The 25,757-nt window shown below is 42.6% G+C and overlaps 1 protein-coding gene across 4 annotated transcripts in view; it reads left to right on the forward strand.

Annotated features, from left to right (window-relative positions):
* Positions 1 to 477: 477 nt before the first annotated feature.
* CPNE4 (copine 4) overlaps positions 478 to 25,757 on the forward strand; it is a 249,061-nt gene continuing 223,781 nt past the window's right edge. For 2 of the 4 annotated variants that reach the window (XM_052795187.1, XM_052795197.1), the window contains exon 1: positions 536 to 644. The gene's annotated coding sequence lies outside the window, so the exon portion shown is untranslated. Of the gene's footprint in view, positions 645 to 25,757 lie in introns of all 4 variants that reach the window. The other 2 variants (XM_052795212.1, XM_052795207.1) reach the window with 2 other exon arrangements.

Here is a 25,757-nt window from a genome sequence, read left to right on the forward strand (position 1 = left end):
CGCTGCTTGCGGCCGGTGGGTCTTACAGCCCCGGTTACGCCAGACGCTTAGCCTGAACCAGTCGGCTGGCTGGGAGTACCGGGGGGACTTTGTTAGCCCTCCCCGATCGCGGCTTCTGGGCAGTGCGAGCCGAGCGGCGTTCCTCCCCCGGCGATCAGGTTAGCCGGAGCGGCCCCGGGGAGGAACCGGGTGCTCCCGGCCGGGGGGGCGGAGGACTGCGCGAGCGGGACCCGGAGCACCTCCAGCAGCACTCCGGCCCTCGCCCCGCCACGGCCGGGCCGACGCCGCCGAGGGCAGGGGGAGCGGAGCGGGGCTGTTCTGGGCCGCGCCCGCCGGCCGAGGGCGGCTCCCTCCTCGCCGCAGCCCGCAGGGGGCGCTGCCGCAGGCTCGGCGGCTCTGGCACCGCTGGGGCCGGGAGGCTCCGGGCGGGGGGAGCGCCCGGCCCGGCGCGCCCGGCCCGGCGCGCCCGCCCCCTCCCTTCGTCCCCTCCCCTCGGCGGCGGCGGTGGAGCCGCCGGGCTCCCTTGCTCCTCTTCAGATGGGGCTCGCCCAGCCGGAGGGACAGCGCTCCTGCCCTCCCGCCAGCCGCTGAGAGGGACCCGGCGCGGGCGAAGGGGGCTTCCCGCCGCCGGCGGCAGCAGGCAGGTAGGGGCGGTCGGCGCACCTGAGGGGAAGTGCGGGGCGGGCGCGCGGGGCTCTGCCGCCCCTGCCGTTGGCGGCGGTTTCGGCGCGAGGCTTCGCCCGCGCGCCCCGGCCGTTGGCGGCGGGCGCGGAGCGGGGCGCGGCGCACGTGGCGCGAGCGGGCGGCCGGCCGGCCGGCCGGCAGCCCACCCGCCCTCCTCCCGCCTCGGCGCCGCCGCTCCGCCCGGGTCTTCCCGCCGGCGGCTTCGAGGGGGAGCGGGAGCCCGGGCGGGGACGCTGGTCTTCCCCGTTGGCCCGAAGGGGACGTAGTTCCTCTAAGGAGCCGCGAGCCTCCCATCGCCCGTGCCGTCTCCGCTTTCGGCTGTCGTACGAAGGTCGCAGCCGGAGAACAGCTCCGTTACTTGTGAAATGGTTGTATGTCGGTTTAGGTGGGGTTCTTCCTGTCCGCTGCCGAAGACGGAGAGCCGATACGATTAATTTCTGGGGTTGGTAGGTGAAAGGCAGGACAAGTTCCTTATGCCGTTAAAGCGAGAGTTAGGGCTTGCCGAGTTCATTTCATCTGGTGCTCTCGTAGCTCCAGGTAAACCTTTTTCATTAAAAGGGAGAAAACCGGATCCAGTTCTTGCAGCTTTTGATTGATTAGAGCTCCCTCGTGGAAACCAGCAGGGAGTTTTACCTGACTGAGACCTGTAAAATTGTCCTGGGGTTTGTTACACAACTGGCTGCAGGTGTGCAGTACGGGCTCAGTTAGGTAACTTCGCATCTGGGTCTTGTCTTCACCGGTCCACCTGAAGCACTTTCCCGTCAAATTAGTTTCGGTGCTCCACTTTCAGGGGCCAGCCTCTCCACCTGACACATCCAAGGGAGCGGGAGGGCTGTTTTACCTGCCTTAAAGACGAGTAAATCTGTTGGCTAAACAGAGAAACAGGTGACACTCGTTGGAGATGGTGATTGAAGTTTAGAAATGCTCCATGTGTTTCGATGGCAGTGACAGGTAAAGTCAACTGTTTTCATCCCGAATGCATTTTATTCCCTATTGCTGGTGTTGCAGTTGAGCCTCAGGAGCCCTAGTCAAGAACCAGGGACCCAGCTGTAATAGGTGTACAGGCATGCACTAAAGAGCATGCTTTCTGGTGTGATTATGCAGAAATGTTACAGAAAACAGAGCATTGCCCCCAGAAAAGCTTGCGGGTTGCAATTTCCACACATGTGAGCTGACTGTTCTTCAGTTATTGCTGTTCCATTTTTTTCTGTTACTAAAATACCTGACAGTAAGCAGATTAAGGATTCTAGTCAGCTGTTTGTGGAACTTTCTTGTTGCTGCAACTGCAAATGTTGCTGTCAAACGGCTTTTTTTTTAAGGTGTGAAAGTAAAATGGAAACTTTCTTGCACTTCAAATAACAGTAATATAGGACCAGACTTGGGGAGGGTGGGACAGACAAAACCTAACACTGTTTCTTTGTGTTGTAACTACTCTCAGATGAGAAAACTCCTTTGGGATAGGGTTTCTCAAGTTTGTTCTTGGGTCCTTGGAATTTCAGGTGGCAAAAGTCCGATCGATCTAGCTCTTCGAGTGAGAAAAAGGCACTGTATTGTGGTCTGTGGCGTTCAAATGCACATTAGTGGAAAGTTTCAAATAGCCTTAAAATAATCCTTAGTGGGGTAGGTGTATTTGCTATGTTTGGGGCAATGGAATTTGGTTATAAAAGAACAGGTAGTGTTTCTGAGGTAGGGCATACCAGCGTAACTATGTTGACTTTAGTACTTCAGTACTGGTGTTCCCAAACTGACACCATGATCCGGTACAAATACATGCGCGTAAATTCAATGTCTGTGGATAGATGGGTTGGTATCGCTAACCTCATGGCCACATTGGAGGCTTGGATACCTAATATCCTTAAGGATAAGTCTACGGAGAAACACAGGCATGTGCTGACAGCTTTCCTGGGCTAGGATGAAAGAAAACAAATTGTCTATCACTAAAGTTAAAAGTATTCAGGAAAGCTGTTAATAACACTGAAAAAGAGATTCTTAATACACATGTGAAGAGCATTATCAGTTTGTGTAGCTCAGTAGCCAGCGTGTTGCTGGGCTATCATGCCTAACTGTCCATCTCCTAATCTTTGGGAAGAGATTTTTCTAAAATAGGGCGCTTAAACGTACCCCAGTTCAAAACACTGAGGTGAGGTTAATTATGGTGAACTAATTCTACTTGTAAGATTGTATGTTTGTACCTTGGACAGAAAAACTATCTTCTTAGCAGCATGCCAAAGCTTGGAGCTCTCCACAAGCGGAAAAGCTAATGGAGTACGTGTTGTGGTGTTATGTGTTCAGCTGTTTTAGAGGAGACATTTACAGGGCAGCTATCACTGATATATCGCAATTGCTGATTTGTCTTCGTAGGGCTGGGATAGGAGAGTACCATGAATGTGGAGAGATTAAATGCCTTGCTGAGTCACTTGGGAAGTCTGAAAGAGTAAGAAGTTGAAGCCAGGTGGAAAAAGGTCTAGGCTGGCAATCGTACCTGGATTGTCTGCCTTGTTGCCTATAGATTGTTTGAATTATGCTATAAAATAAAGATATTTCTAGGTATTGCATCTGATGGTTGGCTGACAACGTTCAAAGTTTAAAAAGTGTTTTTCTTCTGTTATATGGCTTGCTATGTCTTTGCATGCACATGGTATTTGGTAGGCATTTGTATTTTATTATGCTGTCATAGCTTCCCTTTTCCTAGGTTTGTTGTTTTAATGTTTTAAAATCAGCTAGTAGACTCCATGCAAAAACAATGCTCTGTTAATGGATTGTTAGAGTGGGGAATTTGAATGTGAGACAGCCAGCGGTCAGCATTATGATTCCTGATGCCACCATTAGTCAGCAACACTTCATATAAATATCCAAACTAAAATTTACTATCATCCGCTGTAGTGTACTTTATCAGAAAGGTGACTTTAAGCAAATGGGAAGATCTAACTTGAGGACAAAGAATACATGCCTACAAAGAGCTGTGCTGAGGTTGCTGTGAAAATGGTAACTTGGGGGTTTAAGCATTTGTGACTCAAAGTTTAAGTCCATTTTTGCTCTTAACAACTGCAACATGAAATTTTGAAGAGTGGCTAAATAGTTTTTTACAAGATGCCTGACAGCAAAAACTCTGCGTAGCAAGGCACGCTGCTCTGAAGAGCTCTGCTTTTGTCTGCACCTGGAACTGAAGTGTCCTTTGCTGGTTCAGTTGCTTGTGCCACTGATGCTAGCTGTTGGCAGTGAGAGGCGTTTATTCTGTGTAAACTCAGATTTGAGTAGCTGAAGACCCTTGTGTTGTCTCTTGCTAATCAGCCAATTGTAGTTTCTGTGTTTGCTGTAAATTAACAGACAGAAGTTGGGTTAATTTGCTTCTGCTTGCCCTCTTGCTGCAAACACTACACAGCTGTGAAGTTGCCTTCTAGCTCTGGTTTAGGAACATATTCTTCTTCAAGGTGGTATGCATGTCCTTAAACAGTCCTGATTCACAAAGAAAGGTAAGTTTGAAACTGGCATTTGTGCCCTAGAAAAAGCTACACAGAGATAAGGAGAGCTACGTGCATGCTTAAAAACTAACACATGCCCAAGTGTTTTGGTGAATAAGCTTGAGTGCTTTGCTGAATCGCAGCCCTGAGCGTGCAGAAATACTACAGCTCTGCGGTCTGCTACAGCCGAGTACAGTACTTGTCGTGTAGTTCAGTGCAGGTGTTCGGAGACCGTCTGAACTGCAAAAATGAATTGGGAGTGGGTTCATACACGCTATCAGATGAGAATGGAAATGTAACAGTGCAAGTGGCTTAATTCAGGCTTCGCTGGGAAATCTTACCAGGATTTATCCCTTTCTCTCTCATACTCAAATACCGGGTGAAAACTGGTGCAGCGAATGGCCCAATTCCCATGGATTTCCTCGAGAAAACCAGGAGGCAAAGGGCGCGTCTAGGTAAACTGCCTTGGGTGTTCCACCAGTAGCCTGCAGAAACCGTGGGCTTTGTCTGATATTAACATTTTTGCGGCAACCTGTGATACCGATTTGACAGGCGGGGAGGCGCAGCCCCGGCCCCGATTCCCCGCCTGCCGGCCGCCTCATCCCGTTCGCCTGCCCCGGACCGACGAGGGCAGCGGGGACGCTGACGGCCTCGGGGCTCGGCTGCCTGGCCGGCGCCAGTGCGGCGTCGGCGGGGCCGGGCGGCCGGGCTGCACCCCCCCCCCCCCCCGTCCCCTTCCCCTCCCGGGGGGGCGGGCGCCGTGCGCAGCCGCCAGGGGGCGCCCAAGGACTGGCGGAGGGCGGCGGCCGGGCGGGGCGCGGCCGCTCCCCTCACCCCCCTTCCCCCTTCCCTCCCCCCCCCCCGGGGGGATTCCAGCCAGTTTTCGGAGCGGGGACGTCGGTCCTAATCGACCCGACCCATTCCCGGCGTGCACATCACCCGCCTGTTCAGCGTGAGGGGCTGCCTTGTGTTGCAAAGCGGCCGGGTGTCGCAGGGCCCTGGGGAGAGGGTGTCCGAGCACCCCGGCCGGTCCCCACGGGGAGCGGGCCCTCCGCGTTGGTGGGCGAGCTGCTGGAAGGGAAGCATGGGGCATGGAAAATGCCGCTTCGACAGAAGTCCTTCGACAGCAAGGTCCTCTCCTTGTGGGCCTGGTTACATACAGGAGCTTGTCTGGCTGGGAGGAGTTTCCTAACTTAGCTCGTTGCCCCCCACCACCGACCTCTTACCACTAACCTTGCCTACTTTTCCAGCCCAGGCCCTCCACAGCTGGAAATGAAATGGCTGCCAGCTGCTTTGGTAGCCTGACTGAAGGAGTGCAGGATGGGGTGCAAAGAGGACCCTTGGCCAGACCAGCCTTTTGTGGCTAGAGCAGTGATTCCCGGCTGTAGCTACCCATGTGACTTTGATTCCTCATTTATTTCCAATAGATGCATGATTGACACAGGGGGAGTGCCTACAGCATTTAATTTGCTAATAAGTGTCATTCATGGATGAGCAAAGTCTGTAAGTGGCTGTTAGGGAGTGTTGGGGTAGTACAGAATAAGATTCCCTTTAGTTGAACAGCAGACAAATGGAAAGCAGATGTGCTCTAAGTAAGAGGTGTTTTCTTGGTGGAAAACATTGTGAGCTGTGGAACTGCTCTGGCATGACACCTGTGCCGTTAATCCATGCTTTCCTAATCTACTGCCTGCTGTAATTTCCTCTGGTGAATTATTTACTGTGAATTGCTCACTAAATGTTATGTAGATTGTCAGTTATCAGGCAGCAAGACAGACATTCACTGTGCATCTGGAGAGGGCAAGGCACCCTTCTCACAGCTGGCAAAAGCCAATCATTTGGTTATGGGGTGCAGCTTGGACATGGGTGGTATTTAGAATTAATTTCTAACTTTTTTGATTGTCTGTTTACTTAAGGGAGTTTCTCATCTTGCATTATGTTGTCTAGAGCCTTCAGGCAAGATTGTTGTCTTTAGTAATGCCTGTCACTGTGGCTCAGTGTGATGTGAAGGACTAGGATTGTTAATGTTAGTTGCTACCTAGAAGGATTCTGTCAATAAGCAACTCAATATTCTGACACATGCAGAATTGGCTTGTTGAATTAAAAAATATCTTGTAAAATATCTGCAGTAAGAGAGTATCTGTACAGTTATGTGAGTGAGGGCTGTGACTGGCACTTCGATGTCAATGCCAGTAAAATCCTTGGAAATGTGGACAAATGAATAACCCACAGGTAACAGTGTGCTCAGTAATGTAGACAGCTGTTTCTTATTTGGTTTAATGCTAATTGCAGCTGCTGTTACCATTGCATTTGGGAGGTGATGGACTTGCATGTCATTTATATACTCCTGGTGCAAATGTTGTGTTGGTACATTGTGTGTAGGTAACAGATAGAAGCAGATGCTTTTACTTGACTGTTAATGATCCCATAAAGCTTTCACCATAAATTAAGGTTCACTGAGAAAGATTGAAAATGACTTGGAGATCTTGCCAGACACTTGGCCAGATAGGCTTATCTTTGCATAGTGATCAAAGAAATGAGGAAGAAACAAATAATTTCATAGATTTTTTTTTTATGGAATCAGCGTATAAGTGAAGGAGAGGAGAAGAGTAAGGGAAGGGGAAATAGAAAATTGGACTAGCCTGTCAGAGTGGTTTAAGTAGGGTCCAGTTCCCTGTGAGGGATTGCAGGCAGCTTGTAAACTGCCTGGGTATGTTCTTTTTGAAATTGCAGAAAAGCTTTCAGTCTTAAGCTTGTGTTAACAGTCTGGGTTGAGGCTCAGCTTCACTTGTGTGGAAGAAATGGAAGCAGGTTTTTGTTGTGGTACAGCTTGGGTTTTGGTTATTTTGCAGATGTGTAAAATACAATGTCAGCCTTCATGTTGTGGCTGACAGTACACACTGGAGTTGGCACAGACAAGCAGAGAAAGAGAAAGCAGAAACTTTTAAGGTGTGTGTAATTTTCTCTGAATTTAGGAAAAGTCTTTTTGTCTCTTCATCTAGATTCAATGCTGCTTGACTAACTTTAATTTTAATTTTGCTTCTCTTTGTGACATAAGCGGCATTGTTAGAAATTCCAAATAAATATTTCTATCAGTTTTGATTTGATATCTTAAAAGCTCAGGTGCAACTTATAGGAAAAATGACAGTATCAGTCCTTCCTTCTCATGTCCATCAAAATCTTATCTTCCAGAAGAAAGAATTGTGCTGTAGGACTACAGAGTAGTCAGAACTGGGGAAGCTGGTGAACTATATTTGAAAGTCACTTTTTCTTCGCAAGATCAGATACCTTGTATCTCCCTCTGTTGAAGGGCTAGGAGATGAAGCAAAATAAATGTTTGTTATAGGTATGTTGTAACTGCAGTTCGAAATGTCAGATGCAGCTTATAATTAGAAACAAGAGACTAAAACCTCATCTCTCTGAACATAGATTTGTAATGAATGGCTGATTTGGAACAAAGTATATAAAAAAAAAAAGCATGAAAAGTAGTTAAATGTTTTTATGAGATTATCCCTTAGTATTGAATTAAATATTGCCTCACTTCTGTAATTATTATAAGTGCCAAGGATGATATGAAAGTGATTATACAAGAAAATCCTTTTTTGGGTGGAATTTTATTAGTCTTGTTTATAGGTGGTCTATGTTCAACTATGGACCCAAGGAAGATACACCACAAGATAGAGCTGAATAAACTGATGTAGTGCTTCCCAATCAACTCAAAACAGTTTGAAAAATAAGAATAACTGCAACATTGAATAAAATTGACTGCAAGGAGAAGTAGTCTTTAGGTGATTAATTCTTAAATGCCTTCCATGGACTGGTAAGGGAGATGGTGTTCCAGTTTTTGCACATGAAGATAAAATGTCTAGTTTGTAGGGACTTATTATGAACAAAGACTTTCTCATTTGATCAGTGCATTCATAACAATAGAATTTTAAGAACTCTTCAGTGTACTTGGTCGGCAGCATAGATCCTGTTAGAGACCCTGTTAACTGCCCCCACAGGGAAAAGCTAATGCAATTAGCTGTAATGGTCTCTCTTGGTCACTTTGGTCACCCTTTACTGTGTGTGAAGAGACTGTGATATATGTAACTTAAACCCAGTTATTTATTGACTGAGATGTGTAGTAGATAACCAGGATTAGTGAGCAACCAGGCAAAGCATTGACGTACCACCTCTAGGTGAGACACATGGTTCAGAGACTCACAGAATAGCTGAGGTTGGAAGGGACTTCTGGAGGTCATTTGGTCCAACTCCCAGTGCTCAAGCACGGCCACCTACAGCCAGTTGCCCAGGACTGTGTCCAGACAGTTTCTGAATTTCTCCAAGGAGGAAGACTCCACAACTTCCCTGGGCAACCTGGGCCAGCACTCCATCACCCCCACAGTGAAAAATTGTTTCCTGGTGTTCAGGAGGAACCTCTTGCGTGTCAGTTTGTGCCCGTCGCCTCTGGCCCTGTCACTGGGCACCACTGGAAAGAGTCTGGCTCTGCCGTCTGTGCGCCCTCCTTTCAAATATTTGCATACATTAATAAGATTGCCCCTGAACCTTCTCTTCTCCAGGCTGAACAGTCCCAGCTTTCTCAGCCTTTCCTAATAGGAGAGATGCTCTGGTCCCTTCACCACCCTTGTGGCCCTTTTCTGGTCTCTCTCCAGTACGTCCATGTTGTCTCTCTTACTGAGGAGCCCAGAACTGGACACAGCACTGCAGCTGTGGCCTCACCCATCCTGGCACCATTGCTGGCCTGGCAGTCATCATTATTGGGGAAGGTCGACTTCTGTTACTTCTTGGATGGACTGATTCTCAGTCTTGCTGAGTTGCTATATTCCGACTCCCTGGGGTTTTTTTTCTACTGTAGCTTTTCATGTTTGTGTTTTGTCTTTTTTTCTTGAGTCCTCGAACTGTTAACAACCTATCTTTCAAGGATCTTATGCCTAGCTGCAAGTTCACCGTTCTTACTTATCATGGCTCTAGTCTAAGTGTTGTCACACAGCTTTCTTGCAAGCTGGTAGTTTCCTTAGTCTCATCCAAGGTTATGCAGTTCTGCTGTGTCAAAACTAGGCCTTGGATCACAGACAGCTGAACCCCTAGGAGGAGGATTCACACAAAGCTGAGGTGTGAAATCAGTATGAGCTATGCTGTGCTGATTCCCTTAGGAGGACACAGAGTGAAGAGTAGCTGCAAGGTTATTTGAACTACTTTCAAAATAACTGGATGCCTGCAGGAGAAGCCTCATAACTTAAACCTTCTCAACACTTGACTTTTACCATCAGTGTGATTTTGTACATATTTCTGACACTAATGTGGTTTATAATTGGCTCTTTGCTTGGTCTTAGTGACAAGTGGTGCTGATATGGATTGCCTATGGTAAGGAAAGCTTTCTTGGTTTTTGTGCCAGGGGAGGTTTAGATTGGATATTAGGAAAAATTTCTTCACTGAAAGGGTTGTCAAGCAATGGAACAGGCTGCCCAGGGAAGTGGTTGAGTCACCATGCTCGGGGGCATTTAAATGATGTGTAGATGTGGTGCTTATAGACATGGTTTAGTGGCAGGCTTGGCAGTGCTTGGTTAACGGCTGGACTCTGTGATCTTAAGGGTCTTTTCCAACCTAAATGATTCTATGATTGTGATTCTAAAAAAAAAAAAAAAAAAAGTCACAGAAGCCATCAAGAAATAGAGGAGGGTGAAGCTCAACAGGTTGACAAGAGTTGTAAAGGAGTGATTGATTGACTGAGGGGGAGAACCAGTATGCTGGTCTGCTATGTTACATGCTATTTGATAGTTAGGAAAGGCTGGTACAGTAGGTAAAATTGGAGAGAAGGAAAAGTAAGAACAGGTTTTATGAAGAGAGGAGAAGATATGTTTGGTATTTCCCGAGAGGTACAAGGATCAAAAATTACAGGTGGGTTTTAATGAAAAAACAGCTGATGAAGTTCTGACTCTTGTGAAATGCAAAGCAAAGTTTACATTGCCTTCACTTGTGCTGGAATTATTCCTGTCTTGAATGTCAGGAAAGAAAGAGAACATCAGGAAATAAACTAAATTTTTTGTTGTATTTGTAAGTTTACAGACTTGGAACATTTGTTATCTGCAATGGAAGATCAGATAAAACACTGGGAAAAACTTTCTCAATGGAACATTAGTGTAACTCAAAAAGATTTCTGAAGGAAGTGAGATTTCAGTTGTCTGGAAGTTTTAAGAACAGAGAGTGTCTACCATGAAGTTTTGAGATAGTTAATTCAGTTTGGGGGGCAATTGATATTTCAGCCACACCTTTTGTGATTTTATAAAACTTTCTAGAAAGCGGAGTTTCAAGTATATTTGGTCCTTTCTACACAGGAGCCAAAGCTTTCTTAAATTGTTGATTTCTATGCAGTACATCAAGGAAGCCAACACGTTTCTGACATAAAATCACAAGTGGTGACAAATTGCGAAAATAGTGTGGTTTGTTGGGGGATGTGTTTTTTTTCTTTTTTTCTTGAACTAAAATTCTGATAGTGTGCAGCAGGTAATGGTATTACTTTGTGAACTGGCTATTTATTAATGCTCTTTGATCTTTTTGCTGTTGCAATTTAGATATTTATTCTGATTTCCAAAAGTAGCCCCTATGACTTGCTATTATGTACAAGTATTGGTCTGACATCTTTGAAAAGTGCCACCCCTCTTTTGCTGCTAGAGAAATGTAAAGTGTGATGTGAGTGACTTCCCACTACTTCTTAGGAAAAGGGACAGAAGCTGTGGTATCTTCATCTAAGAGGTGCCACTTAAAGTTTCAGGCATAGTGGCATAAGCATTCATCAGGTGTTATCAAAGTGACTGGCACATCGATCATCTTCTAACTACTTCTGCAATAAAATGTAAATAATTGGATTGTTAAGGATTATTTTATGCACTGGTGTGGGTTTTTTTGTTTGGTGTGGGTTTTTTTGTTTGGTGTGGGTTTTTTTGTTTGGTGTGGGTTTTTTTGTTTGGTGTGGGTTTTTTTGTTTGGTGTGGGTTTTTTTGTTTGGTGTGGGTTTTTTTGTTTGGTGTGGTTTGTCATTTTATTTTGGTTGTGGGGTTTTTTTTTGTGAAGTACACAGTTTGAGAGCAATTACATTGCAGTCTTTACAGGACAATTTCTACTAGTTTTGGGTTTGGAAACAATCAACTGAATGGGTGACAAGACTGTATACTTTGAAGTCCTCATTTTTATCAGAATGTGATGCAGAGGAAGGCCTTTCTTCCATCTGTGATCTTTACTTCATGTAGCAAAACAACAACTTGCAATGGTTCTTACATTCAGCTGAAATTTCTTACAGCAGTGTTCTTTCCAGGTATTCATTTAATTATGGGTTGAATTTGCTGCCTAAGTAGATGGATTTGCCTTTTTGTTTGTTTAAAAAAAAAAAAATTAAGAATATCAGAGACCAGTTGTTTGAAGTTCAGTAAAACCTTTCTTGAAGGAGCATCCCTGAAACTTTTTGGAGTTAAATGCTCGAAGAGGTGTATTTGAAGGTTAGCAGTGATTCTCAGGAGGGTGACTGGGGGAGTTTGTAAAATTAGCTATTGTAGTCTGCAGTGGAAATGGCTTTTGTTTGAACCAAAGTTTAACCAGTTTAACCAAAGTTTAACTGGTATTCACAGAAAGTAGTTTTCACAGTGAAGATGCTTGTTTCCTGCCTTAAATGAATCTTTAATTTCTATACCTTGCTACTTGTGATGTTAATGTATTGGTTTCCTTTCCTGTCCTATTAAGCTATATTTGGCCTTCTTTTACTGAAATAAATCTGGTCCTGACAGTTTTCTTTGATAAATACTACCTACACAGTATTAAGAAAGTCTAAACCTGGTCTGTACTGAGTAAGAATAAGATGAAGCATGACTTTCATAAATGATGATGATGAAGCCAAATGTGTTCTGTAGGCATTTAGGATCATAATTGGCAAAAAGATTTTTACATGACTTGAATTTTATTACCTTCTTGGGTATAATGCATCTCACTGTGGGCAAATAGTTACTGTATAATAATTCTCTTTAGTGAGTACCCAGAGTTAATTTACTTACTTGCGCTTGTCTTGGTGGTGTTTTATTGTGGAAGTAGTTATGTTTAACAACCCATTTAGCAGGTGAATAATTCTTTCATGGTGTTGTATCCATTTCCCAGTGACCATCTGTGACTTGTCAGATACTAATTTTTTCAAAGGATGCAGTTTTATATCTGTGACCAGAGGCTAAATTGGAGTTGAATGAAATAGCAAAGTGAGAATGTTGAGGGTTTGATCAATTTGAAATGGTCCGTTTCTCCTGCAGTTCAAGGGAATCAGGGAAGATGGATGCAGCAGGTGACTTGCAATGTAGCTAATCTCCTTAACTTCACTGACAAAATATGATCTGCACTCAAGCCATGTTCACAAATGACTGCTGCATAGGTTGTCAGCAGAATGCGTGAGATCTGCAAAAGTGGCAGTGCCCAGTGGTTTCTGAAAGGTATGGGAAAACAAAGGGGAGAGTAGCCCTAACATTTTTCATGCAGCTGTTGACAAGAAACTTCAGTCAGACATAATCTCTTACTGATTGTGGCTTCCTTGGCTTAGTGATGATGTAAGTTAGACCACAAATTCAGTCTTTCTAAACTGATTCTCATGTGACCTATCCCTGGCTCTGACAGCAAAGAACTTTTGTAGTGTGGATTTTGTGCTGTTATTTTTAAAGCTGAGTATGGATACTGTAAGCAGATGGAAACCACCCAGTGGAATTGCACTTAGAAAACAAGGTAGAAGTTCAAGTTACTCATGTTGAAGTGGAGGAAAAATTAGTATGCAGCTAAAAGCTTATGAGTAAGTGAAGGATTGGTGTTAAATGTTCTTAATCGCCATGTGTTGGGAGGAAAACACAGGAGCTGACATCTGTGGAAAAAGTAATACATTAGCTGTCAGTATAAAATGTCTTGTGAGCCTTGTAAGGAATGAGGTAGTTACGTTTGGTTTGTTTGGTTTGTAATCCGCCATGGAGAGTGGGTTGCCAGGATTCCTGCTGCAGAGTGACCCGTGAGCAACAGAAACTTTGGAGCAGAGGGGCTGAAAGTTGTCAGTAGGTTTGGAGATGGATGGAGCTGCTGAGGTCCTTGTAGCAAGTCCTACCTGAATTGTCTGTTAATACCTGCTTGCCTGTGCATTTGGGCTTACATAGATGGTGAGTGTCAGGAAGGGCCCCTTGTGTCAGCTCCCACAGTGAAATTCTTTGTGTTAACAAGGTGTGATTAATGAGAGCTCGTCATCCCTTTTCTGTTGAATTATCTCTGGGGTTTCTCTTTAAGTGCCTTGGGTAAATGTATTGAAGGTACATGTGGATGCTGGTGTGAGGCTCTTAGGCCTGCGAAGGCTGGGCACTCCTGTTTTAAACAGTTTGCTAGATCATATTTGATGCTTGCAATCATCTAGATATGTTTCCAAAGATGCACTCAGACCTTAAATGGAAAAGATTAAACAAGCTTTGAGCATGAATGTGATTTAGCAACACAGGTTTCGCCAGCTGTCACTTGGCCCTGTCTCTGCTGTGCTAGTCACCACCCAGGTATTGAGGGTACAGAGAGAAAGGCTGTGGGATCTCAGGGCTCTGATAGGGTAACTTTTCCTTTTCTCCTTAGTAGAAAGGAGATGATCAGAACATTTCCCTGTTGCAAGAAAAAAGCAAGGATGCTTAAAAATCAAATCCAGTGATCTCAAGGAAACACGAGCCTGAAGACAAAGTTCCTGTTCCACCGCTGACAGCATTTTTGTTTTAGTAATCTGTACTCAGGAGTCCTTTCATTTTCAGCATTAGTCCCACTCCATGTTTTCATGACATCTCGTGAACAAGAAACATGAGGCCAAGGTACTAAGAGGTTTTTGTTAATTTTATTCTTACTTGTAGGGTGTGAGGTTTAAGTATTTAATGCATGTGTAATGCTTTGAAAATGGAAAGTGAGACAGGAAACAGTATTTTCTGGTACATTTTTTTTCTCTGGGAGTTTATCATGTAATGCAGCATTTGAGAGTATAACTCTGAAAGCATAGCTGCTTTTCTCTTCCTAACTATTCTAGGATAAAATGTCTGTTGGTATAATTTGTAAACTGTAAGCTCTGTTGGCTCCTAGTTACTTCTTTGAAGAACAGGTACCTAACGCAGTGCAGAATTAAAGCATTTGCAGGGCCCAGCTTGGGGAGTTTATAGTTTTTTCCTTCACAGAAAATAGAAATTATGGAAGTTTTGCTCACAAAGCATCAAACAACACTGAGTTCGGTAGAAAATGAGTGAAGAAACCAAACCAACCAACCAAACTACAGTGTGACACAGTTTAACATTATACATTGTATTGTCATCTTGATTTCATATTACAAGTGAAAATAAAAACGAAAGCTATGGACAGTGTACTAGAAGTAAGTGTAAACATCTGAAAAACGAGCATTTTTTGTGTTCTATTTAAACAAATGATTTATAAAGATTTTCAACTGAGTATTGGTTTTTTGTTTTATTCAGAGATAAAAAGGATATTTTTTTTTAGCACTCATTTAATCTCTAGTGCTCAGTTCTACTCAACTCTTACGGCTAGTGTATTTTAAAGTAGAATTTAAGGTGTTTGTGGTTCTCCTTAACCATATTATTAAGATGGAAACAATTTTAAAAATTACTGCTAATTACTTCAGAGTTATTATGTAACTCTTATTTTTCTAATTCTAGAACTATACTTCTAATCTATTGACCTGGATGGAAGCAGATTTGCATTCTGGCTTTCATGTGTCAGGAAACACTTGTCTTTGCTTTCAAGGTGGGGTGAATAAAGTATTTTGTTTGTTTGGCCACTGAAGCAAGTAACTGCAAATGCTTGTTTGGTTTGCTCTGATACAAATCTTTATCTAACTTGTTTTTCATTTTGAAAGAAAAATGAAAGATTTTCTTGAAGATTTGGGAGGATCAAATGAAATATTCCTTCCCTGAAAACAAAATTTTGGTTTCATCTGAAGTAGTTTTCATGGCAGCAGACCACATAGGTGTCCCTGAAAAAAAAAAAAATCACCCACAAGAATTGCCAGTCCGTTGGTGCACAGGCTAGTGATTAGAGCACTTTCTGTGGTTAGATTGAAACTTTTCTTTTCCTGCAAAACGCTTGTGCTGGAGCTGGGTCAGAGGACAAGAGAACCATCTGGCTTCACAGTAGGGAGAGGAGGTGCAGTGCCTCTGGCTTCACCTTGTATTGGAGTACATTACATGCAGGGGTACACCGTCTGCGGGAGAGACCAAGGCAGCATCAGTAAACTGGATTAGTAGCACTAATATTTGCAAGGAGGAAAGCCTTTGAATCCTCTTGGTTAGAGGAAGGACTTGAATCTCTCTTTCTCATGTGGGGCCAATATCCCTTGGACAAAGAAAGGGCTGGTAACAACTCTTTGCTGTAGATCGTAATTCATTTTTTAGTTGAAAGCGCTTAGCAAAGTGAGTGGAAATCACAAATAACTTGGTGTGACAGAGACTGAAACTCTGGAGTTTTGGGGTTGTTTTTCCTAATAAACATTTTCAGTAGCTCTCCACCCATCCAATTCAACTTGATTGGAAACTCCAAACAGTATTGCTGTTGCACAGGGTATTACTACTAGCTGTTGGGCAAAGTGGTGACCCTCAGCTTTTTCTGCTTTTGTTCCTGTAGGGAGGGACCAAGGTATTCTGGGGAAAGCAGGGTTCAGGTGTGAGGGACAGCTGGGCAGCAATGCAGGGTGACAGATCTGCCTTCGCTCCCTGTCATGGTCTCTCTTACATGAGGTGTGTATTTGGGAGCAGGTTTTAATCCCCTGGGAAGGAAGAGGCAATACGAAAAGTTGAAGCGGGATGAAAATGAAGGGAAGACTAAAAAGAAAAACTGCCTTTGAAGTCACAGTCTAACCAGCCTATGAAATCTTACAAATGTTGAATAGTGTTGCTCCTCTGTGCCTTGATAAATGAGTAACAAACATTGCTGCTGTGCTCTTTCAAATCCTGCATGAAAAGGGGAAGTAATGCTACTCCAGCTCAACTGACTGGGAACTGAGGGACAGCGGGGCACGTGCTTTGTTGGCAATCATACTAGGGATCTGTGGCAGTGAGGCACCAGGAGAGGGATGTTTGGACTTCCAGTCCAGCACACAATTATATGCATTTCCCCTAAAAAAGCATTTGTGCAATATTTTGTGTATATTGGAGAAAAAGACCAGAAAGCTTGATCCCAAAATTCTGATTAATTTTTAGCCAAAAGAATTAAGTGACAAGTAGAAATAGTTGCTTGTGATATTTCAGTAGTGCAGGTATGCTTTTGGCCCATGTAGAAGCACTTGTGGAAAAAACACTATTTATGAAAAGATTTAGAGCTATTTCTCTTCCATGAGCTATTTACTGCTTCAACTGAGCTAACATCTATTAAACATTTATTCTAAGTAAAACACCCTCAAGAGTCAATTTAGGTAAAATGCAGTACCTCTTTCTAGACTAAAAATTGCTTTGCATAATGTACGTAGAAAAATCCATTAAATTAATTTTTCTGTTCCTCTCAGTCTTTATTATATGTTGAGATTAAATTTTTTTTTTTATGAGGGAGTAGGGAAGGAGAGAAGAAAGCTTCTTTGTCAGCTGCATAAAGGGACAGTCAGAGCTTCTGTATGTAAGGGGTTTTTTTTAATCATGTCTTCAATTTTCTCTCTTTTAAGTTGAATATGTTATCATGACTGCAAACTTTCACACTCTCATTGCCATAAACAATAGTCTAATAACCTTTAGAGCTTTGGCATTTTCCAGCCTGGCAGCCAAATGAACATGTGGAAGAATGTCGAAGACAGTGGCTTAAATTGCGTTGCAATACGCAGTTAGCCTGTCCTTAACTTCAAATACTGTATGGTATTTTAAAAACCATGTGCCTGCAGCAGTGGATGATGTTTGAGAATTAGCATCATCTTTGCTTACTGTTTTGAGAAGACAAGCAGCTGCCTTGGTTTGGAGATAAGAAACAAGATGCTGCTGAACTGTGCAACTTGCTGAGCTGAAAGCCTGGTGGGGGGAGGAGGGAGGGTGGTGCAGATGAGACCTGCCTAGAGGTGTGGGCCTTGGTGGGATTCAGCTCATGTTCTGGGTTGTGTGGTTGTTGGAGAGGGTCTGCAGTCTCCTTATCCTGATACCATTGTCACTCTCTCTTAGAAGTTCAGCTTTACTCTGTCTGACTGTTACCAGGCATTTAAAGCCCTGAAGTTTAAGACCTAGCTGTTAAGGGGGGTAGGTCATTAAGTGCCCCAAAGAACTGATGCACATCAAACTTGGGGAGGTATCCTTAAGGGACAGGACCACAGCTCACTGAAGTCAAGGAACATTTTTTCCTTAGTCTCTAGTGTATTTTTGGTGAGATTATACAAAGGTTTTGACACGCTGGGTATTCCTGTCCAATGTCCTAACATTTTTTTACCAGGATGTTTTAAAGAGACAAAACCAAAAATACCATTTTGGACTTTGTGCAAGGATTCTTTGTTCATTTAAATGTGTTAATTCAACTTTAATTACTCAGCATTGCTAGAGGGTAGGGGAATACCAGTAGCCCATCAGTAGATGGTAACATTGCTTTTGTTGATACAGTTGTCCAGTAAAGCTAATATTTATCTGTACTTCAGTGAATTCCCCTCCCCATGCCCCCCGCCTCCCGAATACTATCACCTATTTCCAAAGCTTAGGAAGGCGATTCAAGTAACCAATACCAGGCTCTGAACTATGGGTCAGGGAGGGCTTACAAGTTACCGTGAGTCATGTGAGCCATGCTAAGCCTCTGTGTTTATGCTCTGAACTCTTAACTAGTGTGCATCTCCTTTAGGCTACTTTAGCTGAATGTTGGAATTAAAAATCTTTGGCTGCAAACAGTCACTCATTTTGCTGTGCTATTTGAAGTTGATGTCACCTGGTACTTGCTGGTGTCATGTTGCCAGAGATTGTTCCTCTACAGCTCTGCAAGCAGAATAGATGTGCAAGAATATTCTAGTCTGCTTCAGTCTAAATCTGTGAGACTAGTTTAACCCGCGTTGCATGTGGGAGTGGGTTTGAGTTAGCCCACTGACTTTGCTGGATGGAGATTAGAGAGCACTTTCTACCTTCAGAGCCACAGGGAAGGGACAATGACAGGTAGCACAGCTACCTACAGAAGACATCTTTGTAGAGCCTGTGATTTGTCACTGGTTCTTATATCTTACATCAATACAGGATAAAGTGTGTAAAAGAGCTCAAGGAGGTCCAAACTATACTAGCAGGTTTGGTTTGGTTTATACTTGTTATGACCATGGTAGAAGAGTTCTTATATTTTGGTGTCCCAGCAAAGCCTTTTGAGTGTAGACAAAGGCACAGTGTTTATTCCTCCACCTCATCTACCTTTGATTATTTTTAAAATCTTTGCTTCATAAGAATCCACTCTTACCAGGTAATGCAGCATTAGCTTGCTATAATTCTGAGTCCAAATGAACAAGTTTAAAGCTATTTTCAAGCAGGTGATTCAAAGAAACTAACACAATAGTTTGATTAACTATTAAGTAGGTATTCTTTATTGGCAGCGCTGGATGCACGGGGGATCGCTCCACCTATCGTGCACCCCGTCGGGTCTAATCGTGCAGGTTAAGTACATGTTCTACATATTCACTAGATTTCTGAGAAATATTATACATATTCATTAGTTTTCTGGGAAACTATTAGCATATGTAAATGTCCTTTACGCAGGCGCATTGAAGGTCTCTGGTGGTCTTCAGGAGTCCTCTGGTGGTCTTCCATAGTCTTCCTCACTTGTCCGCTATTTGACCCTCCTCAGGCGATTCTGTGCAGTATGGTCCTTTACATGTTTTGATACATCAGTGCTTGTTAGTGCTCTTATTATCTAAGTTTTCATTAGTGGTATAGAACCATATGGCTAGTTTAAGCTAAATTATCTACAAGGACGAGAACAAAGGCAGGAGTTCTTATCTTTTCCGGCCCTATCTATTCAAGCAAGGTCTCTACTTGTGCCTTCTCAACAAGATCGTAAATTCATCAAACATTTAATTAAGTTTTGTGATCGCTCATGGTTCCTTCTTGTTCATCACTCCCAAGTACCAGTCTCTGACAGGCTTAATCCTTGACAAACACCAGTCCTTGGTATGTAAAGTTACAGAGAGACAATCATTAAGCAATAAGCAGTTCGTTCTCTATATCACAGGCAGGTCTATGTAAGAAAGATTTATCTCTAATAAACAAGCCCAGGCAAGCCATTTTGGGATCCTGGCTTGAGAAGATGTTAATTGCTGGTGGTTGGTTTTTTTTATTATTTTTTTCTCCACTCTGTGTACTATACTGTGCTGGTAGTATTCTGGCAGTCAAATCGCAGTTCACAGTTCAAAATGCATATTTTATTTTATTTTCTACTTGTTGCTTTCTCACATGACACTTCTGCCATCCATCTTTCTTTATAAAATACTCAAGTTGAACTCTAGGAGCCATATTTTCCCAGGTAAAAGTAAGGTTTTTTTCTCAACAGGAATCGGTGGCACAGTATTTAATGCCACATAGGGGTGTAGCTGTAAAAGGTTTTTCATTCTCCCCCTGCCCTTCTTCCCTCTTCCCCCATATAAAGTCCTTGCAACCACACTTTAAAGTAGCAGCAATCTGGAAGGTTTTTTCATATAAGTTCTTGAAATTCCCAATTCTTTCATACTTTCATATTTCTATACAGGAAATGTGTTATAAAAAATTTGATTTACAACAACAAGTAGCAGATCTCTTGGCAAAATAATTTCAAGCTCATATTATATCAAAAAAAAGGAAAATACTGAACTAATGTTGTAAACCAGTTACGACCCGCTGAGCATACTCAATAAGCCAGAGTCTTGCAGTAAGGTGTTTGTTTTAATGAGAGTATTTAACCTTTGGTAGCACTTACTATGGAAGTAGTGAATTCATTGTTATTGTAAGCCTTATTCATAATTTGTCTCTTTAAAAGTTTGTCCTGTCATTCAGTGATTAATCATAGGCTTGCTTTAAAACTTAGGTGAGACATTATTCACTTTCTGATGCAGAATATCAAACTTCTTGCTCGCAGTGATCTTTTCTGCCCTTAAGATAAGAATCTGGTTGCAGAATCAGGACTTCAAGTTGCTGTCTTTGTCAGGGGTTGAGTAGTCTGTTGTATTCTACAGTTGTTATATATAATGCACTCACCTAGTTGAAAAATATTGGGGTTTTGGTGTAATTAACATGCCTACTGGTTTTCCACAGTGTAAAACAGACTCTTTCACCTCATGGGGGAAAATGAAGTTGAGGAAGGAAAAGCTCAGTACATTGCCCTGCTTAGGGGTTAGAGTAGGGGAGAACTGATGTTTTAGCAACGATGATATAAGAAACCGGAAAATGACTTCTACAGTGACTCATTTTCTCATCTCTGGCAGCCATAGAAACAGATCCAAGAGCCTGTATTTCTAGTTTCTACTCTGTTACTGTGTCTACAGTAAATTGGATAATAAAATGTGAAAACAGGTCTCCCCTAAAGACTTCTGGTTTGTAAAGTGACCAGAGATTTGTGGATATACATAAATATATGTAGGTATGTCTATTTCCTCCCTATTGTCTTGACACTTTATTTCGTAAGTGTTTCTGCAACTCTGTGCTCCTCTCCTTGTGCTTTGCTGATTACCATAAAGTCAAGTGAGCCTACCTCGGAGTCAGCATTCTGTTTATGGGACTGTGCCACACAGGGCTACAGGGAAGAGAAAAGTGCCAAATAAATCTCTCTATATGTTGCCATCAAATGTTTCCAAAGCTTCATGAGAACAAATGTGTTTTTTGAGGGTGTGTTGGCACTGGGGGGGAAGGGCACTAACTACTTGTTCACTGTGTTATATGTGGCAATAGTGTCCCATTTTAGACTTTCCCTGACCTGAATCTGTCATCTGTAAGAAAAGGCTGTTTTGAAGAGCATGGAGTCCAAAGAATGTTTTTCCCGGCCTTTCCTGTACATCATTTAATTCTCCTTTATGTTAATGGATGTAAGTAAAATACAAACAGCATAAAGACTCTAGTAGCTGAATAAATGTTATGACTGGTGGGTGTTTTAAAAATAAAAAGCAGTTCTAGGAAGGGCTGTTTTTTCTTTGTGAGGTTATACTTTGCCAGTCTCGGTGAGTATCTTAGCCTTGTCAGATGCTGCTCATGAATCAGAAAAGGAGATGGGAGAGCTGTTAAAAGGGCTGATTCTAAAAGGCGGAATACATGCAAGAGGAATTTTGAATGACAAGGTAGAGCTCTGCTTCAGGTCACTGGTGCTTGTATGAATGCTCACTGGAGTGAATTTGCTGGTGCCAGGAGCTCCTTATGCATGTGTGTAACAGGCTGCAGAAGGGAGCTTGTAGTTTAGCTGTCAGCAGGCAGCGCAGGGCATGCTCCCCTGCCCCTGGAGCTTTGCACCGAGGGACCTGTGCGCTGTGGCTGGTGGCAAACAGTGAGGCTGCTGCTAGGGGTGGCATGTTGTAAAGAACCTGCAATTCAGCATTCCTTGAATGAAACGCTGTAACTCCCTCCAGGATGGCATGAAAGTGTAGGGATTTGCTGCTTTTTTTTTTTTTTTTTAAAAACCAAACTAACCAAATAAAAAACCCCTCCCCCAAACCTGAAAAATGTCCCTGTTTCCTCTGAATTTTTTCTATCTCCCTTCCTCCCTAGTTCTTGCTTTGGCCTATGCTCCAGAAAGTCTGCAATTTCCCTTGTTCGGCCGGAGAGGTGGGTGCAAAAAACCAGCGGGTGCCCTTGATAACCCTGTCAGATTGGCATATGAATGCCCATTATATGTCAGACACCACCTTCTCAGCTCTGTGCAGTGTTTGAATGGCATGCTCTGAATGTCTCTAGTGCTGGTATCGCATCTCTTCTCCTTCAAAGTACATCTAGATAATGATCATAGAATATTATGGGACTGGTACAGTAACTGTTGTTACCAATGCGCTGTTCCTAATACTATTGAATTGCATTGCCTCTAGATTAACAATGGGGAGAATTGCTTCTAATTCACACAGTAATAGGATTCTCAGTGTGGTTATGACTAAACTGACCTTTTTTTGGCACTGGCGGTGCATTGCTTGCTTTGCAGCACTATTATCAGGGCATCTTGAATAGAAGTTGGAAATGTGAAGTAGGGGATTTGAAAATGGGGATCTGGAAATACTGGTGTGAATACTTAAAAGTGGTAGAGTGGAGGAAAATTCCCAGAAAGTCCTTGTTTTTCCCTATTTCCCTCCATAAGAGATGCCAGCGTACCTCTGAAGTGCTGGTATGGTGAGTATCCCAGCAGGTACTGTCCTTTTAAAGGAGAGTGAGTATATGGTTGTCATCCTTTCTATTCAATCTATGTGCATGCTCTCTCAATTCAAGTTCAGCCACCTCCAACTTGCTCATGCAAGTCCTTTTGATTAGTTCATTTTTTGCCCTTATTGAATGTCATTCTGAAATTAAAAGGCTGGTGCATGAAAGCTTCAACACGGGACCTTTGCTGGGCATATTTGTTGAGCAGCCCAGTCCTTTTAGTCAAGTTACTGAATTGCTCTGTTCCATCAGGCATGGTCTGGTCTCCTGAGTCTCAAGGAACTTGGTGGCAGGAAGAGGAAAATGTTAAACCTATTCTAATTTAATAATCTATGTTCAGAAAAGAGTAAAATTGCTATTTAGGTAAGTAGATAACGAGAAACCAATTTTTAAAGGACTTACTAAGTCTGCAAATATGCTTTGGCAAATTCAAGTATTAAGGTAATGCAGTTTTCAAGGTTTTGATTTATATGGGTGCTTTTACAGGTCTGCTTTACTCTGTAGAATAGGGTAAAGTGCTGTGCAAAAGTCATCCTGGGAAGTTTGTTTGTTGTGGTTATTTGAGACTGTGCTCTCAGCCCAATAGACTCTGCAATACAGAGGCTGTGCACCCTTTTGGGGGCAAGGGGACCATGTTGTCTGCTTGGTGCTGTGAAGACTGGAAAAAATTCATGCTGAAACTCCTAGATGAGATACAGAATGGATGTCTAGGATTAAAAAAAGATAACCATGTATATAAACCACACAATAAAAAGGCACTGCAAAACACTGTAAGGTCTCTGAGTTACTGCTTGTGTTAACACCCTTTCATAGATACATACTGAAAACTGACTGAAGAATTGCTTACTGTGGCTAAAGTTATTGCTGTGTTACAATATTGGGTTGGAAATACCACCTTACTGAGACCTCAAGTGGTAAATTTGTATGTGGCCTCCAAAATGGAAGGTCCAAAATTAAGAACCATTTTTTCAGCATGTCATGTGGAGGATGTGTCTTATTCCTCACCACCGGTTTTAATCATCAGGGTAATTATAAAAAACAAAACAACAACAACAAAGAAACAAACCACAAATAGGATAGGGTGATTTGCTGAAGCTCTGTTGGGAAGTTGAACTGGGAGTTTGAATTTGACTTTCCCAAATTCTGTTCCCCTGACCTATCATTCAGAACAACCTTTCCTGATCTAAGCTAATGCTAAGAGAAAAGCTAACAGCAAGCATCTACGGCATTAGATACTTGCCTGGTTCCTGTACCTGCATTGGTAGAAATCAGTGGGAAGCTAGGCACCAAAATGGTGTGGAGCTGTCCCTAACTCTGTATTTAGTGTTGTCTTTTATTTATTTATTTTTTTAAAATTTAGCAGTCACCTAAAGCTAATTGCTTCAAAGGTCTATCTAGACCAATACTGAGGTATGCATTGTTGCACCTTCTGCTGTGGCCATAAGAGGAGGTATGTGCTAGGTATAGGAGAAAAGTAGCTTAACTGTAATTGTGATATCCTGTTACAGAAGTTAATTCTTGTTTAACCTGGAGGAAGAATGTGAATAACTGCAAGCAATGTGCAGCTTGATTCTATGGCCTTAGAATTGCTTCATCTTGAAGACTACCATCCTTTTGGGGGACTGTACTGGTGCTAGCACGCTGGAAGATTTAAAATAGTCTAGAACTTCCAGAAGTCCCAGATCAGAATGGGCAAATGAAATTAATTATGCCAGGAGATTATGTTGAGTTACTGAATACAAAAATCAATTTAGCAACCTCTCATCAAAGAACACATAAAACATAGAGGAGCTCTACTTTAACCTGCTATGGATACTTCACTCTTAGCTCCGTGGTCTTGATAGATCGATCTGTTAAAGTAACTTTTTAAGAAGAATTTAATGAATAAAGGCATCTCTATTAATATTTCTATCTATGTCTGCCTAACCCCTAGTTCTTGCATTCCCCCATATTTAAGTATGAGCAGCACATATCACATCCCTCTCTAGAGTGCCTTAAATAGAGCTGACAGAACTGATCTTCCTGCTGCCCGTTGTGTGACAAGGGCTTTTTCACAGTTTTCTCAATTTTCAGTGTGACTCTGAAGTCTGGCAGGTTACAGCTGGCAGAACAGAAAGGATGTAGGCTCCTCAAAGTTAATTCCATCCTCATTTCCTGAAGGTGTTTTTATTTGGAGAATCTTTGGGTTTTGCTTGTTTTCTAGCAGCCTTTCTTGAATGCAAATGCCTGGATAAACATTCTGGTGATCCTAGTTTAGTTATTTAACCTAGGACAATAATTAGGCCTTGTGTGCTTTAAAAGGTCTCGTATTGCACAGGCACACGTGGCTGAATAATTGATCTGGAAAGTAAACAGGATGCCTCAGCAAATGGTATCACACAGTGCAAAGACAGAAGTATATCTGCTATACAGACTTGCTGTAGGATCATTGTCATCTCGTACGTGACAACCAGTGCAAAGCTGGTAATAACAGGGAAGTATGTGTCTTTACCCCAAAGCTGTGTATAAACATGCACCTTTTCTTTCCAGTGCTTTATAAGGGATGTTTTTAAGCATGACTGAGGTGAAAGCACTTTTTTTCAGTACTGTTGTCTTGATGTGACTTTGTAGTAAAGGGCTGAGTATTCTAGTTATTGTTATTAGAGATATATATATTGCCTAATATGTTAAGTATTTTCCAGGTAGGTATTAATTTAAATGCATGGTGGTTATGGGTGATAGCTAATGTTTTATATAGGCTTGTGTAATCAACTTATTACCACAGGTCAGTTGCTGGCTCCTCCTTGGTGGGTGCCAAACACTTATAGTCATAGCAAATTCAAACACCAGAAAAAGAATCAATAAACTTTCCATATTATATTCTAAATTTTTAATAAAAGCCATTGAGAGTACTGCACAGTGCTATGGAGCATATTCAGTATAGCAGCTAGATAAGAAATATTCTTAACGTGAAAGGAACTATTGATCTTTCTGAAGCTTATCCATTTCTTGAATGCTGTTCCTCTGAAGACACTGAATTACTTTTTGAAGGACACTTTTGAGGATCATGGCATTTGTTTGTTTGATTGGTTTGGGTTTTTTTTAAATACCATTCCTATCATCACATGCATAAGAGGATTTAAATTTGTTGTGGAAAGAATTAAACCATTGAGGATGTAAGTCTGGGTAGAGCTACATAATCAAGAGATGGTGGGAAATGATGAATAATGCTTCTGAATGTTTCCTGAACAGAGCAATTGGGATAAAATAGGGCAGGATCGGTTTGAAAGTACCAACTTTCTAT

This window comes from Harpia harpyja, chromosome 1 (assembly GCF_026419915.1).
Source record: "Harpia harpyja isolate bHarHar1 chromosome 1, bHarHar1 primary haplotype, whole genome shotgun sequence".
NCBI classification, from domain to species: Eukaryota; Metazoa; Chordata; class Aves; order Accipitriformes; family Accipitridae; genus Harpia; species Harpia harpyja.